The 20,448-nt window shown below is 46.6% G+C and overlaps 1 pseudogene; it reads left to right on the forward strand.

Moving 5' to 3' along the window:
* The first annotated feature begins 7,680 nt into the window (after nucleotides 1-7,680).
* LOC120677884 lies at nucleotides 7,681-14,136 on the forward strand (annotated as a pseudogene).
* Nucleotides 14,137-20,448: the final 6,312 nt, after the last annotated feature.

The following is a 20,448-nucleotide window of genomic DNA, read 5'->3' on the forward strand; positions in this document are numbered from 1 at the left end:
TCGAATACTTCGAGTACTTTTGGAGTAGATCGAGTAGTATTCTGATCTTTTTGTTTTGCAGGAAGAATTGGGATGAATGAGTGTCCAGTCTCCAGATGAGATAGAGCTAAATGCTCTCAAAGAGAGGGTTAAAACACTCTCGTCTGAGAAGACTGCTCTTGAAGGGAAGCTGAAGAAGCTTTCCCAATCTAAAAAAGGTTAGTCGTTAGCATTTAATATGCACTCGACTAGTAGATCTACTTAGTGTTTATAAGATTTTCTTTCTATCGACTACACAGCTTGTGCCAAATCTTTAGAGATTCAGGAAAGCTTGGTACTGGATTTAAAGATTCTTATGTACCGCAACACAGATGAAGTAGAGAGGCTTAAGAAGATCAAGGAGGACTCTGACCGTGAGGCAGCGACGGTGCTGCAACAACTCAAGACTTTGTCAGAATCTTGAGACTCGATGCAGCGAGAACTCGTGGAGCTGAGAGAAGTCAAAGATGCCGCCTTGGAGGTGGCGGAGGCCATGGATATCCCACAAGAGGATGGAGATGAATCGCTCACACTGGCTGGGAGGCTTCGCAGGGTTGCTGGGGCCTTTGAGAGGTTTGTCTCCGACATCACCCGTTAGTACGTAGGTCACGTGCTTGGGCTGGTGAAGTCGTATTGGCCAACCACTCGTCTGAACGCCCTTGGACAAGGTGCCAAGGCTGACTGTACGGAAGATCAGTTCCGTGAGTATTTGGCGGAAACCTCCGGGGTGGCTGATCAGATTGTAGAAGCCTTGAGTAGGGCAGAGTCTCCTTAAGCTTGTCTTGTAATTGAATTGGCGTGTGAGCCAGAAGTACGTTGAACAAATGTTGGATAATTGTGTAATGTTAAGTACTTGGAGGTAGGATTATGGAATCCTTTGTTGTGTCGAGTAGCTGCACTCGAGGGTCCTGAGTATAGGCGGCATCGCGCCGACTCAGTTATAATAGTAGACACGATGCATTGTATCCGTAAGTGCCTCGGGAGGCATTCTCGAATAGAATCGAATCTGTAAGGTTTTGAAACCATGGTGCTAATCGGTTAGGATTGAATCCCTCAAGATTAACCAAGTGGGAATAGTACTATGGGGGTGTTCAAAGCCGTAGCTTTGTATGGATTTCCTTTTCAAAGGAAATGTTTTATTAGCGTGTAGCTATTGTGGACTTTGTTGTCCAAATCGGGGGGAGATCTCATTTAGAGTAACTAGGAGGTATAAGGGGTTTCTTGATAGATAAGAGGACAGTCAGCTCTTGACAACTACTCAGAGTACTAAGGGAAAACAATAGTTCTTTTTGTATCTAAAGCAAGCGAGTAGTACCTGTCAAGTACTTGAGGCAAAAAGACTCCATAGCGGAGATTCCCATAGTAAACTAAGCAAGCGGGAAACTTGTGTCACCTTATTTTAGAATATCATGAACTTACCCGTGCTCCTTAAGGGATTTTCGTAGTTGACCATTTAGGATAGACCTTGTTTGGTTACCCAAATAGTATGCAGCTATTCACGAAAATGGCCCAAACTACTCGGTCGTATTGAGTTGTATGTCCTTTAATGGATTGGATTGGTTTCTGGAATAGGACTGTTAGGATTGAACTCTGTCGAGTTAACCAAGACATGAATATTCTAGAAACATCCCAAACTTACTCGAGCAGAGCGAGTAAGGTGTCCTACCTGAGGACTGGAGTAACTCTTAGGCAAGTCTGTTAGGTACTAACCCCGTCGAGTTGTCCAAGACGAAGGTGCCGAAAGAGTATCCAAGACCTACTCGAGCTAGCGAGTAGGGTGTCCTTTAACCAAGGACTGGAGTAATCCTTAAGACAGAACTGTTAGGTACGAACCCCGTCGGGTTGCCCAAGACATAAATGTCGAAAGGATATCCAAAACTTACTCGAGCGAGGCGAGTAAGGTGTCCCTTTAACTAGGAATTGGAGTAATCTTTAAGACAGAATTGTTAGGTACGAACCCCGTCGGGTTGCCCAAGACATAAATGTCAGAAAGATATCCAAAGCTTACTCGAGAGAGGCGAGTAAGGTGTCCCTTTAACTAGGAACTGGAGTAATCTTTAAGACAGAACTGTTAGGTACGAACCCCGTTGGGTTGCCCAAGATGTAAATGTCAGAAAGATATCCAAAACTTACTCGAGCGAGGCTAGTAAGGTGTCCTTTTATCCAAGGACTGGATTAAACTCTTAGGGCAAGTCTGTTAGGTACTAACCCCGTCGGGTTGCCCAAGATGAAGGTGCCAAAAGAGTATCCAAAACCTACTCGGGCGGGGCGAATAGGGTGTCCTACCAGAGGACTAGAGTGTCTTTTAGGACAGAACTGTTAGGTACGAACCCCGTCGGGTTGCCTAAGACGTAAATGTCAAAAAAGCACTCGAGTGAGAACCATAAAGCTACTCGATAGCTGCTCTAGTACTGAGTAAGACTTTCGAGGTGGGGTATTGGTCGTGTGAGCGAGAGCCAAGTAGTCGATATAGGAGTTGTCGAAATTACAATAACTGTAAAGTGACAGACTCTGACTCTTAAGACCTACCCCTTGCTCGTTGGGCGTGAGCAATGGTTTATATAACTGAATAAAACTTGTTCAAAGATAGTACTAGTCGATATGGGGGTCGACTAGATTTGGGGTAGAGCTAGTCGATGCAGAGGTCGACTAGATTTATTGGTGGGGTCTCCTTCAGGAGAGGTGCCCCAAGGGCCTTGCGGAGTGAGTCACACTAGAAGATCGTGTGAGAACTCTTTTGGTGGATAAAGCACTTGCGTAGCAGTACTTTGTTGATCCTGTTTCTGTTCTGAGATGACTCAGCTTGATGCTAGGTGCGTGGTTTACCTTGAGGATGGGTACTGCTGGTTGCCGGCTTGTACTTCTTGAAAGATGCGGAAGCCTTTGGCGGAATACGGAAGTTGGAAGAAGGGCTGTATGCCTCGACTTCCTCCCGTTCCTTTCTTCTTGAGATGATGACGTTGCGCGCATCGCGCCCAATGTTGATCACGCTACGGAGGTCGCAGTTGGAGTAGTCGTAGTTATCGCCTTGTTGTTCTTGTAGGGTGTTGGCGAGGCGCTGACGCCTGAACGCCCTCTTCTGGTTGAGTAGGCGACGACATTCATAGAGATCTTCTGCTTTATGCTTTTTGTCCAGTTGGATGGTGACGGTCACCGCGGGGAGAGGAGGAGGAGCGGGTAGATCCTCCTTGGTAGTTACTTGGGCTTATGGGTGGGCATTCGGGTAACCCGAAAATTTCGGGTCGGGTTTTTCGGGTTTCCTAAAATTCGGGTTTTCAAAACTTAAACCCGAAATTTGTTGAAAGAAAATGATACCCGACGATTCGGGTACCCGATATTTCGGGTTCAGGTTCGGATATGCCCGAAATACCCGACAAACACCACACAGATCTGCATAAACTAAACTCAGATCAAGCGATTACTGCCGACAGACGAGGGTGAGCTCGAGTGTGTGACGAGGAGATGGCTTGGAGAGGCAACGAACTTGGGGCACCGCATTGAGTTGCCGAGCTCCGGATCTCCAGCTTGGGGGCACGGCGTGCGTCACAACAGCGGAATAGCCTGGTCCTGTGGCCGTGAGGATGCGGCAGGGCGCATGCGGGGGCGCAGGTAGCAGGCACTCAGAGGTGGCGGCATGGAGGCAGCTGGGCAGCACAGGGCCGGGGAAGGATGCGGAGGCCGGAGAGAGAGAGAGACAGAGAGTTCGAGAGGGTGAGAGAATAGAGACGGATTGAGGGAGAAGAGAAGTACACACGCTAGATATTTTTGCCTTTCGATGGGTGGTGAACGGAGGGAATGGGAATGGATGACGGGCTGACGGCAGGCAAAATGCTTGGCTTCGTGGGCCGTGGAGGACAAGGTGGTAGACTGGTAGTGGGATGGTTTGGCTGTTAAGAAGTTAGAGAATTAGGTAGGCCTCAAGTAATTTCGAGTATTTCGGATACCGGGATGCTAAACCCGAATTATCCATAATAATTTCGGGTACCGTGACTTACTACCCGAAATAGTGTTCGAGTTTCTCGGGTTCGGGCTCGGGTTTTTCGGGTTCGGGCTTCGGGTTTCGGGTAATTTGCCCAGTCTTACTTGGGCTTCTGTGATTGTAGGAGGAGTAGTTTCCATGCTGTCGGAAAGGTACTCGTTGAAATCATCAGAATTGTAGTCGTCGAGGTTGAGACGCTCCGTGAGATCGCCCTCAGGTTCTTCGGTGATACGAACCATGAGGATTTCACGGCAAAGGTCTTGAACTTCTTGGTCTTGTTTGCCTGAGGACGGGTCCAAAGGAGTGCTTTGTTGGTAAGGCAGATCCGCTAGCTGTGAGCCGGAGGCGTTGGGATCTTGTGTTTTCCTGAGATGCACTGTCCGTCCTTGCGGCGTTGCATATATAATCAGGTTAAGGAGGGAGTCCTGATCAGACTTGAGGTTCTTAGCCGAGTTGGAGTCGACTTGTTTACTATACTGGATTAGGTCGTCCAGTTGTTCCTCCGGGTCGGAGGAGTACTCGGATTCGGAGTCGGTTAGCCCACCGATTTTTGAGTATGTATGCTTTGGGTGAGCGAGAAGTGATATGCCCATCTCTTCACGGAGGGCATTCTCGTTCATCCAGTGTATCCATGATTGATTAGGAGTTAGCCCCTCAGGCTCCTTAATCCATGGTTTATCATAGATTGAGTCGCTGGATTGTTCTGGGGCCTTGGCTTTTCCTTTTTTAAGGTTGGCCAGTTCCCAAAGAGCGTCGGCATGCTCGGTTGGTTTGGCCATGGCGTCCATGAACAGCTTGACATTGTCTGACCACTCTTCAAGATCGTCAAATGGTTCAAAGTTCTTGAGACCGTTCATGAAGCGATCAAAGTCCTGATCGAACTTGGAATCGACTGGTTTCAGAGTCCGAGTGTGAGCGGATTTCGGTGAAGGGCTCTGAGGTATCATAGAGATAGACGGTCCCATCCGAACAAGCCGGGGGTTTGTCTCACCAGTTCCCCCACAGATTCCTCCTCCCGATTTCTGCTTTTTATCTTGCAGAGTGCTTTCATCCACCTTAATGCAGTTAGGAAGCTTTGAATTTACCCGATCGATCCCTGAGAGCATGTCGCCCGACCTCTTTTGCGGCGGGTTTAGTGCGTTAGGGTTCTGCTGTAGCACAGATGGGCTAAGAGCGGTTTCTGCAAGTTTGATACAGCCCTCTATTGATCGTGAAACTTGATCCACTCCGGCGAGTAGTTCTGAGTTTTTGATCTTAGGGCGTTTGATTGTCTTTAGATGAGCCAGGTATTTTCCAAGAGTTTTGGAAAAGTAAGGCTTTTCGGAATCAGAATTTGTGTCGAACTTGACCAAACCAAGAGTTCGGTTTTGAGTTGTCATGTTTCCTGGGTTGTCCGAGTCGAGTTCGGGTGGAGCACTTTTCTCGTCGAGATCCGTGGACTCGCAGATGCCGGCGAGTTGGTAGCGGGTTTTCGATTTAGGCGAGTTAGGCATGACAAGGTGGCTGGAAAAGCCTCCCGTTTCATCAGCCATGCAAGCCCAGGAACCGAACACGAAAGTCGTGCCTTCTGGCACGCTGTTGGCATTGCTTGATCCGGCCATCGAATTCGTTGGTGAACTCGCCGAATCCCCTACCTTCCGCGCCAGCTGTCGGTGTTTACCGCCAAGCCTGCTCAGGGATACCCTTAGCAGTAGGGTTTGTAGGTAGGGATCGACTGCTTTAGAACTCGATGGTACAAGGAACACAAAGATTTAGACAGGTTCGGGCCGCGAGTTTGCGTAATACCCTACGTCCTGTGTGGTTTGTATTGCCTTAGGTGTTGATGATCGTTTGGAGTGGGTCCCTGCCTGCCCTTATATATCCGGGGGGACAGAGTTACCTGGAAAGTCCAAGTCGAGTACAGTTGGAATCCTACTACAACACAATCGGGTAGTTTCCTTTGTACTACAGCTAGTTCTATGCCTATTCGGATAGTTACAAAAGAGGTAAGGTACATCCATGAGCTATCCCTTACTCTAGAACATTCTATGTCTATAAGTAGTCCCGTTGTCCCGGGTCTGACATATATGCACATGATTTGTTGTGAGGTATATCTCTGTGGTATTTTAACAACACAACCAGTTACGCTCCTCCAAACTCCCTCATCACTACTCTTGCCTAGCCTTTGCAACCATGCCGAGTACATATTTTGCATCTCAACCAACACAAAAATACAATCCATCTCACATGCTTCAATAAGATCTTTCAAATCAAGAATAACAAATCTGAAAAATTGACAATGCTCTAGCTCTGGCATCAACACAAGCAATGTGCAAGCAAAGCGAGGAGAAGTTGACTTCGCGTAGAACACCTAGGCGCAATCTTAAATGAAACCCAAAATCATTCACAAATTCCAACAGTTTAAAAGAAATCAAATGTCAAGGTTCAGATTCGAGGAAGAGGAGGAGGGAATTGCGACGGGCTCACCAGTACCATGTCAGTCAGATCTCACTCCACAACGCATGCTTTGCGATTGGAAAAAATCTAAGTAACCCCCTCACCTATCGCCAGTTGACTACTTAACACCCCAACCTATAAAACCAGATATTCTACACCCCAACCTTTCCAAAACCGGACAAATAACCCCCTCAAGCGGTTTTGGATAGTGGTTTTGTCTTTTTTTTCTTTTTTATTTATTTCGAATGAATCATCGAAAAATCATTGTAAATCATAGAAAAATCATAAAATGGAAAATACAATTATGTTGGACTCCACATTAGCAGAAGTACACAGTGAATATATAATATGATATTTTTTAAAAGCATAAACCCTAAATAAATCTATAACTATGTAATACAATTATGTTGGATTTTTTATTTATTTATGATTTTTCTGTGATTTACTATGATTTTTCGATGATTTATTCAAAATAATAATAAAAAAAGACAACCACTATCCAAAACCGCTTGAGAGGGTTATTTGTCCGGTTTTGAAAAGTTTGGAGTGTAGAATATCTGGTTTTATAGGTTGGGGTGTTAAGTAGTCAACTGCCGATAGGTGAGGGGGTTATGTAGACTTTTTCCCTTTGCAATTGATTGACCAGGGAATCGAGCAAGTGAATGGAGATTGGGGGTTGGGGATGGAATCAGGCAAGGAGTTAGCATTATCCTTTGATTTGATGAGCGGGAGATTGATTTGGTGCGCGAGAGAGCGATTCAGCAGAAGGAGCAATGGGGATGGGCACGATGGAGGCGGGACAGAGCATTAGATCCGCCGAGGAAGACGACGCCATTGCTTTCGCCCACAGCAGGCTGGGAGTGGGCGCTCTATCTCGGTTACGCTGGTTCAGCCGGGCGACTAGTCACACGCCCACTCCATTTTCTCTCCTCCCTTCTCTCTTCCACAAAGAATTTTTATGACGTGGACAACCATTTAGCCAGCTGACTGAATTTTATAATACTTGGTTTCAGAAAGGAAAGGATTCTTCCTGCAGGTAGTCATGGAAATGTGTGCATCATGTAGTGGTTGGAGCATTTTAAAGTAGTGTTTGTCAACTCTTACGCGTGGATCTCAAGGACACAAAAATGAAATGATCAATCCACCAGCCATTGCTGGCAACGAGGTTCTCTCTTAATACATGAACTGGCCGAGCAGACCTCCTCGCACAGAACAACTCATTCCACAAAGCCCACAGATGAGCAAAAATGGCTGCTACTACTGCTCTTGTGAGTGTTACCACGGGGGTGATGAAGCCCCTCCTGTCCAAGATCAACAAGCTGCTGGAAGAGGAGTATTCCAGGCTCAAAGGTGTGCGCAAGCACATCAACAGGCCCGTATTTAGCCCCGTGCGGGCTGTGCGACCGCACAGGGCCTCCAAATTCGAAGGGCCCCTAAAATACTAGGTATACATTAAGTATAATTATATAGAGAATTTAATTTAGTTGATTGTTGGCCAAATTTGTGGCAAAACGTGGCCCAAATTGCTCCTGGAAGATGAATCATCGTAGGCGTATCGCTTGCCGCTTCTTTTGCACGGGTGCTGCTCGGGGTCACGCGTGTGACCTCGAGTGGACCTGTCACAGCACCCCAACCTCTTCAGAATTCCATGTTTTGGGTCTAAAGTCGGCCCAATAAACCAGGCCACTGTGTTTTGTTGCTAGAATAAATTTCTTTTGTTCCGTAATAATTTTTTTTCTTGCGCAAACAATAATAATTGTTGCAGCAACCATAAAAATTCTAGAATAAAAAATAGTTATTAGGCCTTGTGTGATGATTTGACTGTCAGTCACACGTAGGACTTCTATTATTTGCGCTTTCACACAGTACATCGCGCTTGCCAGCTACTATTACTTGCCATTCGCGATTCTGCACTAGGCCACTAGGGCCCAGTGCATTGTTTCGCACAGGGCCTCCGGATTTGCCGGTACGGCCCTGCACATCAAGTTCTTGGAAGCTGAGCTGACTGCCGCAAGTTCCACCCTCGAGGTGCTCGCAGATTCAGAGCAGCTCGACCCTGAGACGCGGCTCTGGAGGGACACGCTACGGGAGCTGGCCTACGACTTTGAAGATTGCATCGATGCCTTCAGGGCTCGTGTTGACCACGAGCCTAATGGGGGTAATCGTTTCAAGCAAATCTTCGACAAGATGAAGAGGCTGAAGCCACGCCATCAAATAGACAAGCAGATCGAAGAACTCAAGGCACGTGCGATCGAGGCTAGCGAGAGGCGCAATAGGTACAAATCTGACAAGATCCCTTCCAACTCTAGTACTTATTCTGCCGTTGACCCTCGGCTGTCAGCGCTCTATGTGGAGGTAGATAAGCTAGTCGGAATTGATGGTCCTAAGAAGCATATCATTGAGTGGTTAACCATGGAAAGGAGAGACTCCTCATCAGAACCTAAAGTGCTCTCGATTGTTGGTTGCGGAGGTCTTGGTAAGACTACTCTTGCAAATCAAGTCTATCAAAGCGTGAAAAGCCAGTTTTCCTGCACAACTTTTGTGGTTTCTCGAAATCCTGATGTCAAAAAGATATTAAGAGACCTTGCTAAAGGAGTTGGTATCACCAACAATATATTGGACGATGACGAGAAGCAAATCATTGATAAACTGAGGGAACAACTCCAGGATAAAAGGTAAGCCCAGTCATCTATGATACTGAGTATTGACAATATATTGTTTTTGACAACTATGAAACTGAATTGCAAGGTCTAATTCCTGATTAAAATAAAAAAATAGTAAAATGCATCAGAGGTCCATCAACTTGTAGGAATGTGTCACTTAGGTCCCTCTACTTCAAAATTATATTTCTGTGTCATAAACTTGTAATTTTTGTCACTTAGGTCCACGAACTCCGAAATTTCATTCCTAAGTCCATAAATTTGTAATTTGTGTCACCTAAGTCCATACCCCTCTACCTAGCCTTCATGCACTGATATGACTCCAACATGAATCTACACGGTTTCCACACATTGCTGGAGTTTCGAATGGTGAAATTTGAGCCCCAATTTCAAATCAAGTGCATAGGGAGGGGAGAGGGGGATGAAAGACTTATTTTGGAGGTTATTGACATGTATTGGGATCCAAAGAGGGCTTCCGGACTGCCATTGGTGAGTTCTGGAGCTTAGATCCAGATATAACCCCGTAATATGGGTGGAGAGTATGGAGTATTGCTTTGGAAAGATGGAGGAGGTTATAGAGGGACTCAACAACATGTGTACTATGGTAGGGGATATTATATCCTCCGTGGTGTGGGTGGCCGGATATGGTGGTGCAAGGTGTTGTGGTGAAAAATCTTATGATGAAGTTTAATTTGGGTCAAACCAGAGTGGTTCTCGGTGAGGGATTGAAAGATATTCATGGACAGCTATATCGGGGTGACCTTTAAGGGGCTATAGCCACACGATTGCTCATTGATGAAGTTCATTAACCCAAAAAAGCACTTTCGGAGTTTATGGACCTAAGTGACATAAATTACAAGTTTATGGACCTAAAAAATGCACTTTCATAGTTTATGGATCTAAGTGACACAAATTTTAAATTGATGGATCTAAAAATGCACTTTTAGAGTTTGTGGACCTAAATAACACACCCTTATAAATTGGTGCACTTCTGATGCATTTTACTCATAAAAAAACGTATGTACTGGTCCGTTAATTACTAATAATCAGCACGCCTCCCAAACATATTTTCTTCTTTTTCTGTTTGCTCATTACAAAGTCACACGCTATGTTGCTTTGTTTTACACGATATGAAGCTATGGTTTTGTGTCACACGCTCACACACATTTACCCTTATGAGCACAACACACAGCCTTACGAGCACAACACGCACACGCTATTCCCTATAATGTGTCGAATACAGGTCGTGGGATTTGAGATTGAACAACTCATCACGTATGTCTCGTTGTCCTGTTGGTTGCATAAGTCTCAAGGAATCTAATTGACTAAGCTACCTGGGTCGTGGTTCATGAATCACGCATGTTTTGGAGCAATATTGTGTGGAAAAAAAGCGGGGAAACCTATTCATCGCATATGCGATTAGAGCTTGCTATGTCACACACGCACTGTGCATCTTCCCCAGCGAGCTCCAGCGGCCAAACCTCAAGAGGATCATGTTGCCGGGGGGGGGGGGGGGGGTCACTAGCGGCCTTAGAAGAGCGGGGAGGGAGTGGAAGGGAAGACCGGTGGTGATGACGCCACTGGGCCAGGGACCGGGCGGGGGAGATCACATCGAAGATGATTAGCGGCGATGACGGCGGCGGAGGAGGTGGAGGCGCTGGAGGGGGCGCCGAAGCTGTGGGAGGCGGGGGAAAGTGGGGGCGCTCGGCTGCTGCGATCGGATGAAATCAAATCACAGGCAGCGATGGAAAAACTTGATCTAAACAAAACCTGAGATTTCTAAGCGGCGGCTACTGAGTTTATAGCCACGAGCTAGGGTTGGGAAAACTAGGCTGGGGCGCCCCCCAACATGGGCTCCAAACGATACACGGGCCAGCGGCCCAAAAGACAGTGACGCAAAACCCTGACAGATTCTGTATGTCCAATTGTTTTGATGATTCCCGATGACTCAGACCTCGTAATGAGGTGGGACCGGTGCCATTGGAAAGCTTGTCTCCTTAGGAGAGGGGCGTGGCGAGACACGGAGGAAGGTGTAGCCAAGGATCTCAAACTCTAAACTTGTGATACCATGTAGAGAGATAGAATTGGTGTAATTGAATGGATCATTAGCCTAAGTCTCGGAGCTGAATATATAGATATGGTAGGATACAGATACAATATAGAGATATTTCTGATATACTCTAACAAGCATGAATATTGTTTAAATTTTTATTTATAAAAAGTAACATCCTCCTCCATGGGTTCCAAATTATAAGGTGTTTTAGATTTTTCCTAAGTTAATTTTTTTTCAAATTTGACTAAATTTGCAGAAAAACCATAGCAACTTTTTTGACATCATATATATGTGTATAAGAAAAATTCAGTGGTGGATTTAGTGTGGTAGATGTAATTAAGTTTTTCTATACAGTGGTCATTAAATTATAACTATACTAAAACATCTTACATTTTGGAGTGGGGGAGTGTATACTACTATGCAACTACTTATTACCGGTTCCTATCATCATGCACGTGAACCTCTGAGCATTTTCTTAGCTAGCCAGATTTGATAATATTATTGACAAATACAATTATATCCTTTGCACGTTTTAGCTCTAATTGTTTTGTTGTTAAAAATCGTTTGCCGGTAACTTATTGTAATTGGTGATATATGGGATGAAAGCCCATGGGAGACCATAAAGCTTGCATTACTAAATAAAAAATATGACAGCAGAGTGATCACTACGACACATATCGCTGCTGTTGCATCATGCTTGTCTTTCCAAGCTGGTGATGTTTACCAAATGAAATCTCTCAGTTTTGAGGACTCCAAAAGGTTACTTTTGAAAAGAGCATTTGGTTCTGAAAACTTGAGCTGTACTCACTTGGGCAGTGTTCCAGATGAGATATTAAGAAAATGTGATGGTTTGCCACTGGCGATTATTACTATATCTAGCATGTTAACTGATAAGCATGCAAAATGTGAATGGGACAGGGTGTTGCATGATATTGGATCCACACTTGCAAAAAATACTGGTGCCGAGAAGATGACAGCTATATTATCTATGAGTTACTATGATATTCCTCATCATTTAAGAACTTGTTTGTTGTACTTGAGTGTGTTCCCAGAAGATTATGAGATCAAGAAACAATGTTTGATCAATAGATGGATTGCAGAAGGGTTCATTCATGAGGAAGAAGGGTGAACGAAATATGAAATTGGTGAGTATTATTTTAATGATCTCATCAATAGAAGCATGATACAACCTGTTGATGTAAAGTATGGGCAGGCAAAGGCATGCCGAGTTCATGACATCATTCTTGACTACATCAAGTGCAAGGCTGCTGAAGAGAATTTTGTAACTCTATCAAACGGTGCAGAGCATGTACACACTTCAGAATACAAGGTTCGCAGGATTTGTGTCATCAACCACACTGAAGAAAATGTTACCATATGGGAAGACCCGATGTTGTCTCACATTTGATCAGTTACTTTATTTGGGCAGCCCATGAAAATCACTTTGTTACCTTCCACTGCTCTTCGGGTGTTGGATCTTGGAGGTTGCAGGGGCATAGAAGACCATCATCTTGCAAGTATTGAAACTCTGTTTCATCTCAAGTACTTGCGTCTCTCCTCATATCCAATAACTAAGCTGCCAGAGAAAATAGGAGAACTGCAATATCTGCAAACCCTGGATGTACGAGGTACCAGGGTTAAAGAGCTTCCATCCACTATCACCAAACTACAACGACTGGCACATTTGTATGTTGACTCGGACAATAGATTTCCAGATGGAGTGATTGGGCAGATGCACAGCTTAGAAGAGATGCTGAAGTATGGACTCAAATCCTACGAACAAGGGAAGTCTCTACAAGAATTCAATAAACTAACCAAGCTGAGGACATTAAAAATTAAATTGGATTTTGATTCACTCGAAGACTCAGAAGGACAAAGGCAAGCTGAGGGGTGTCACAGTTATGTGGGAACCTTATTATCTTCATGCAACCTTTATAATCTATATATCACGGACTCCTCTGTGTACAACATATACCCAATGCCGCTGGATTCATGGCATCCTGCTGCTCCCTGTAGCCTCCGGAAGCTCTGCATAAAATCCTGTCTCATCTATAAGGTGCCAAATTGGATGGCATCGCTTGGAAATCTCGTGGTTCTAAAACTGGATAGTGTCATCTGTTTGAGACCAGGGGATGTTGAGATCCTTGGAGCGATACCCAGTTTAATTTTTCTCGAGCTAGCTACTGTCGGAGGCACCAACGGAAGGATCACTGTCCATGGTAGAAATGGATTCAGAAGTTTGAAATATTTCTCCCTGGATATTGGTTGTTGTGGGACCGCGCTGGAGTTTCAAGTGGGATCAATGCCAAAGCTTGAGCACCTGGAGGTCGTATTTTGTGTGCATAAGAGGGAGTGCCTGAATGGTGCTTCTGATATGAGTATCCAGCACCTCTCCGCTCTCAGCAAGGTTGATGTAGGTATTTATGGCAACTGCAGAAGTGACAACAACTACGATCCAACAAAAGATAAGAATGATGAAGCTATCAGATGGGTTGCTAGTGCAATTAATGGTGCCATCATGACACATCCCAAACCATCCTACTATCAGATTCATACCATGGCACGACGATGACGGCTGTCAACGGATCGAATGTGTAAGTTCCCTTCCGTGAACTGCCATCATTGATGCTTCCGTCAACCTTTGGGTTTCTGCTACAATCACATATTTCTTTGTACTATTTATTAGCAAATTCTTAGTTATTCAATTGCGTAATCCCTTACTTCTGACACCCTCTTGGTTGCATTTTTTTAATTCTCTTCTAGGGTTTGAGGAAAATGAATCAACGGACTGGGGGTCTATTGACTGAGTGGCACAAAATTTGGCAAATTGAAGAGGAGCAGGCAAAGCAGGAAGAGATGGATAGAACCAAAGTTCATACTTGAGGGTGCCAATCAGACGTCCACTGTCAGATCGTTTTCCCCATCAACCTCCTCTCACTCATATGGTCATATTCATTTCTCTTATGATTTTTCCAACAGGATGACAAATGATGAGGAGCGGGCTAGTGCAAAGGAAGGAGAGGAAGACACTGATAATAAAGAGGAAGAAGATACCTGTGAAGAGGAAGGAGAGAAGCAAACTGATCAAGAGAAGGAACTGCAGCAACGAGAGGGCAACTAGAACTCCGCAGGAGTTTGTTGTGGCCTTGTGGGTGCTACCTTCATGGGCGACGTACCCAGGACAATGTGATATGTTGCTTCTCGGTGGAAAGAGACCCGATGGCAAGAGACATGATGCTTCCTGTCGGTGGTTAACTACTTGCACAATTTAGTGAGAGTCACCGTTCTGTCCATCTCTCTTGATTTTTTCTTTTCCTTGTGTGTGTGCCATGTAAGTTTTGAACTTGGATGTGAAGACATTTCACTGTTTTTTTAATAATTAAGACATTTAGCTGTTGAAGTGCCTGCTGTTGAAATACGGTTCTTCAACGGTTCGGGCAACAGAGGTTACTGCTTCCATTTCTGCTCTACGCTGCTGCCCTGAATCCTCTGCTTTGGGTCGGTTTGTATTGATTGCAAAATTGATTCATCTGCTTGGAGTAACGGCTGGGCTTCATTATATATGCCGTTCATATTTTCCAGAATATATCTTGCTATGTTTATGGATCGTCCGCTGGTCCTTGTGCTGACACAAAAACAGGATCAGATTTTTATGTTCCTGTGCTACGCTCGTGGCTTGTAGCATCAGCTTTGATTAACTTACAACAAATCAGTGACTGCAAGCAAACCAAAATTTACAGCCTACCAAACACTAGGCAAAAAAGCCTACCAAGGAGAAAATGGACTTGCTCTAATGGAAATATGTTATATATCCTTTGCTCCGCTGGAGTGTAAGCCCTCAAGGATTAAGATGCTCCGTAAAAATGCCAGCAAAAAACACTGTAGTCCAGCCTCTATGCAAATTTAGAATCTTCAGTTAAACTGAATTAGTCTTCCTAATCGGCATGCTCCGCATACGAGAGCATACTTTATCTGACCTTATAGGCACTTTCTCGATGAGGCTTTCATCCTGAATGATTTGCTCCAATAATAGATTTTGAGGAATGTTGAGTACTCTATCCTGCTTGTGATGAGTGAATTGTCAACCGTGCGGTGTGATCGTGCGCTTGGTCTTTGGATTGCAGGTACACGGGTGTCAAGTGTCGATGGAGAGCTGTTGTGGACGTGTTGTGGCCGATGGACCGTGCGGTGGACGGTGGTGAAGGGCAACCGGGATCGGAGCTCGGGCCAGGCGGTAGCTGTGGCGTCCACTCCTGGATCGAGGGCGCAAGCGGCGACGGAAGACGGGTTTCTTAGTTTGCGCCATAAAACCAAGGAGGCGGACGGCGGTTGAAGACGCCAAGTCGTGGAGGCACGGGCGTCGGTCTCGGGACTGACGGAGGCGACGGGCGTCGACGGCGTCTAGGGCCTCGCTGCGGGCGAGGAGGTGATGGGCGTCGGGCGGCGTCTAGAGCCGTCAGAAGGCCGAGGCGGGAACGGCGTCTAGGGCCACGGCGTGGAGGCGGGAATCTTCCCGCGCGTGGAGTTTTGCCGGTTTTCTCAAAACCGGTCACCTACCCGGGTTTCACGGACCCCCCAAAACCGTGAACCGGATCTTCATCGACATGACGGCATCGCGGAGAAGTCTTCGAGTGGAAGAAAGAAACTCCGCCGTCGGATGAGATCGTGTACATATTTCCTATTTTGCCCCTACGGGCGTTTTAGTGTCTAGTTTGAGTCGGGGGTATTTTGGACCCCTGCGTGGGCACCTTAAATACCCCTCACCCTCTCCTCTCTCCCCTGGCGCCAGCCACAGACAGAACACACGCCACCATCACCTTCCTGGCGCCTCCCTCTCTCTGTGTTCCCCCTCTCCTCTCCTCTCTTCTTCTCTAGGATTAGAGGTATGGATAGTTGAGATTTTTGTACTGAGATTGTCCGGGAAAGGAGGCCCAATCCTCCTTGTACCCTTCAGGGTTTTGGATTCATTTCAATCTCATACGATTTGTGCTTTGGTTTGATTGAAATTCGATTTTCCTTTGTCGATTCTCGAACTCAAGATGACGGGTTGTTTCTTGACGATTTTGTGACTCCTTGAGGTGTTCCTAATCCATCTTGCCTAGCCCTAAAACCCTCGGATTCACGAGCTGTTTCGAATTGGAGTTTTGTAGTTCTTGAGAAAACCCCAATCTTGCTTAGGATTTCGTCGATTTCTCCCAAACCATGGAGTAATTCGTCGATTCCTTCTATGGACGTGTTCACAAGTCCCTTGTGATCATGCCTGCAAAATTTGGTGAGATTTGGACTGGATTTGGCCACTCGATCATCAAGTTCTTGGAAGAATGCGGGCTGAAAAACGTTTCTGGACAGAGTTCTTGCGAGCACCGGTTAAACCGATGCTTGTGCTCATTGGCGTCGGTTCAACTGGTGAGTAGGTTTTTCGCACGTTAGGGTTTTCTGCTCTTCGCTTGGTTGCACCGGTGCATTAGCTCCACGTGCATCGGTTCAACCGGTGATACTTATGTGATGTGCTGCTTTGAGCGTTTAACCGGCGTATTTGAGTTTCTTAACGTCGGTTCATCCGGTGCTCTGCTGGGTCCTTTTGTTGCCTCTCTGAATAACTGCACCGGTATTTTAGATTTGCTTACGTCGGTTTAACCGGTGCATGTTAGGTCCGTTTTAGTGTTTCTCTGGACAACTGCACCGACGCTAAGCTTCGATTTTGTCGGATCATCCGGTGCTCTATCGTCGGTTGAACCGACGCTGTTTAAACCGTAGCGTCAGTTTAACCGGTGAGTGCTGTTTCTTTGCTGCCGTCTCTGTGACGTCGGTTGAACCGGTGAAGGTTTTCTTCACACGTCGGTTCAACCGGTGTTTATATACCGTGCCTGTTCCGCGCTGTTTTTCGTGCTGTTCTTCGTGTTTGCTTCCGTGATTGTTCTCGTTTGTTCCTAGGGTTGTTTTGTGTTAGTGTAGCTCCGTTATAGCTACTCTACACTTCACCTAGGACTCTAGGGTTGGGTGAACACTTGGGATCTTAAGCCGAGCTTCCGATTGCAAGAATTTTTTTCGGCTCCCATTCACCCCCCCTTTGGTCGCCTTTTCGGTCCCTCAATTGGTATCAGAGCTTGGTTGAGGTTTTCAGTACCTTAACCGGTTCGAAAAGCACTTGGCGACCATGGCGAGTCTTGGTAAGATCCCAGTGTTTTCCGGCGAGGACTATGCGTATTGGAAGGTTCGCATGCGTGCCTTCTTACAAAGCATGGGAGCCGAGGTTTGGGAGATCACCAAGAACCAGGCTTACGAGGTGCTTGCCGTTCGGACCACACCTCTTCAGGTGTTCGAGCACGAGGCTAACGCCAAGGCTGTCAATGCCTTGTTCACTGGCGTTTCTCGTGCGGAGTTCTCACGCGTCCAGGGTTTTCAGGAAGCCCACAAAGTTTGGACGTGCCTTGAGGACTACCACGAGGGCACACCTCAGGTGAAGGCCAGACTGTTCGAGATTCACCGGCGTGAATATGAGAATTTCACACAGGGGCTGGGTGAGAGCATTGGCGACATGTTCAGTCGGTTTCAATCGATTGTGAACAAAGTCAATGCGAACAGATCTGCTGATGCCCTTGAGTACACAGAGCATGAGAAGGCTCTCAAGTTGCTCTACGCACTTGACCGCTCTGTGTGGCATCTCAAGGTGAACACGATCATCGAGTCTGCAGGCTATGAGACTCTGACCGTGAATGAGCTTTTCAGCAAGCTCAAGGCCACGGAGGCGGATAACCAGACACGAGCCAAGCTCAATGGTGCCCCTCCTTCCAAGAGCATCGCTCTTGTGACTGGCCCAGGTGGATCGAGCTCTAACGCTAACTCTGCTCTTGGCTTTTCTCTTGCCACTCTGCCCTCTGTTACAGATAAGCAGCTAGAGATGCTGGGCGACAACGACTTGTGCCTTCTCATCAGCAAGTTCCAGCGTGTCTACCACAACCGGCAGAGGCGGAAGAACCCCGGGTGCTACCACTGTGGCGATCCGAACCACTTCATCGCCGAGTGCCCCAAGAAGTCCGGCGGTGGCCAGAACAACAACCCCGACTACTACCGCCACCGCGACCGCGACGAGGGAGGCTCCAACAAGGAGCATCGGCGCCACAAGCACCACAATTGTGACCGGGGAGGACGCTTCGACAAGGAGTCGCTCAAGAAGCGCTTCCAGTACAAGGCTAAGAAGCGGGAGAAGGCCTTCCTGGCGCAGCTCAGTGACCTCAACAAGAGCTCCGACACCGACCGCTCTTCTTCACCGCCCTCTGATGATGACGACAAGAAGAAGAAGAAGCGGGGCAAGGATGCCACCGGCTTCATCGGCCTTTGCTTGGCGGCCGGTCGGCACAAGGGCTTCTGCACCATGGCGGGTGAAGCATATGGTGCTCGTGCGTCTTTGGGTGAACATGCTACACCGACGCACGTCGACCCTTCTCCTAGATCCGAGAGTGATTCAGAGGTAAACTCCTCCATCAACCTCCTTGATACTGAGGTTAGGGAGTTGTACGCCGCTCTCTTCAACCAGAAGAGACTGCTTAAGGAAGCAGCTAGAGAGCGTAGAAAGCTTAGGGCTGAGCTGGCTTGTGCTAGGGAGAAATCTTGTGAGGATGAGTGCACTGGCTGCATATCTCACATGAATGTTCTTGTTGCTCTCCGTGCCAAGCATGATGAGAACATCGCGAACTTGGATGTTGCCAAGACCTCGCTTTCTAATGTGTCTCACGAGCTAGCCAAGGCCAAGCATGAGCTTGAACTGGTTAAGGATGCTCCCATTGTTAGTGATGTGCTTGAATGCGATGAGTGTCCTATCTTTAAGTTTGATCTAGCTTCTTTGCAGTCTAAGTTTGCCACTGTTGTTTGTGAACTAGAGGAGCTTAGATCTAGGCCTGTTCTACTTGGTGCCTGTAAGCTTTGTCCCACGCTTAGGTCGGAAGACTAAGGTCTTGATTAAGTCTTTGGGGAAGACTAAGGTCGGGGAGTCTAGCCCACCTATTGATTGTCATGTTTGCCCTGGTTTGATCTCTGATTTGGATAATCTTGCGGTAGAGAAAGCCAACTTGGAGAATGAGAATACCTATCTTAGGGCGATTCTTAGTTGGGTTTCTGCTAGTGAGCCGCAGCTGGGCATGATGATCAAGCAGTTCAAGCGTGGTGATGGTTTGGGGTCGGTTACACATACACGAAGTCAGACTTTGACAAGTTGTATGGTAAGATCGGCAAGGCTGCTGGAGCTCCAAGTGCTCTGAACATTGCTAGCATGAGCACAAAGCCTTCACTTGTTGACCCCGTGGATGGTGTTCTTAAGGAACCATCAAAAGCACCTCCACAGAAGCAAGTTTGGGTTCCAAAGCCCAATGAGCTGAGGAATCCCCTCGATACGCTCCCTGCTGTCACAGCCCAGGTTACCCAGAAGAAGGGGGCTGCTCCTCCCCGTCCGTAGGCTAGGCCTCCACCTCCCAAGAGAGAGATGAGGTACCACTACGAGTACTGTGACAGAGAGGGTCACCTGGAGGAGTTTTGCTTCAGGAGGAAGCGGGCTGTGAGGCATGAGCAGGAGAGACGCAACTTGGACATGTACTCTGCTCGGGTGCATGGTCCTCCTCGGCGTGGTGGTAGGCAAGATGCTAGGGCACGCCGTGTAGGTGGTTGTTGACGCTCCTTAGCGCCCCGATTTGTATACCGCAAGCGCACGGTTCGTGTAGCTTTTCCCTTAGAGTATTCCCCCAAGGTTTATCAATCCGTGGATCGACAAAGAACTACCTAAGGTTTTCCATCTAATCTAATGGATCTATCCTAACATGAAGCATTGATTGCATATAAAGGGTAAACCTTTAATAGATATGAGTGATATGTAAAGGTTGATCTCATCCATGAACATAGGCTTAATCATAGCAAAACCAAAGATATGACTAGGCCTATCGTCATCTAGTTGTAGTTCAAGCTAACGAGCGGATAAATCATGCATCTCAATCAAAAGCATCTTTAAACTCAAAATCTCCAATCCGATCCCTCGATACCCAACCTACTAAGTGGCAACGGCCTGTCACGAAGCCACCCCTTTCAACGGGATACCCTGAAGCAAGTCGAACCCCCTTTGGTAGTTCCGCCATGAACCTCTAGCCACCATGACTACAAGATCTTGCTAAGCGATCTATCTCGATAATAGATCTAAGATGAAGCAAACCCAAAGAGAAGAACGAAATCGAAAGAGGAGAACATGATCGCTAATAGATTCGGAAGACATGATTATCATTACTCACATAATAGATTCGTTTGGATCATCACCGCCA

This window comes from Panicum virgatum, chromosome 6N (genome assembly GCF_016808335.1).
Source record: "Panicum virgatum strain AP13 chromosome 6N, P.virgatum_v5, whole genome shotgun sequence".
Classification (NCBI taxonomy): Eukaryota; Viridiplantae; Streptophyta; class Magnoliopsida; order Poales; family Poaceae; genus Panicum; species Panicum virgatum.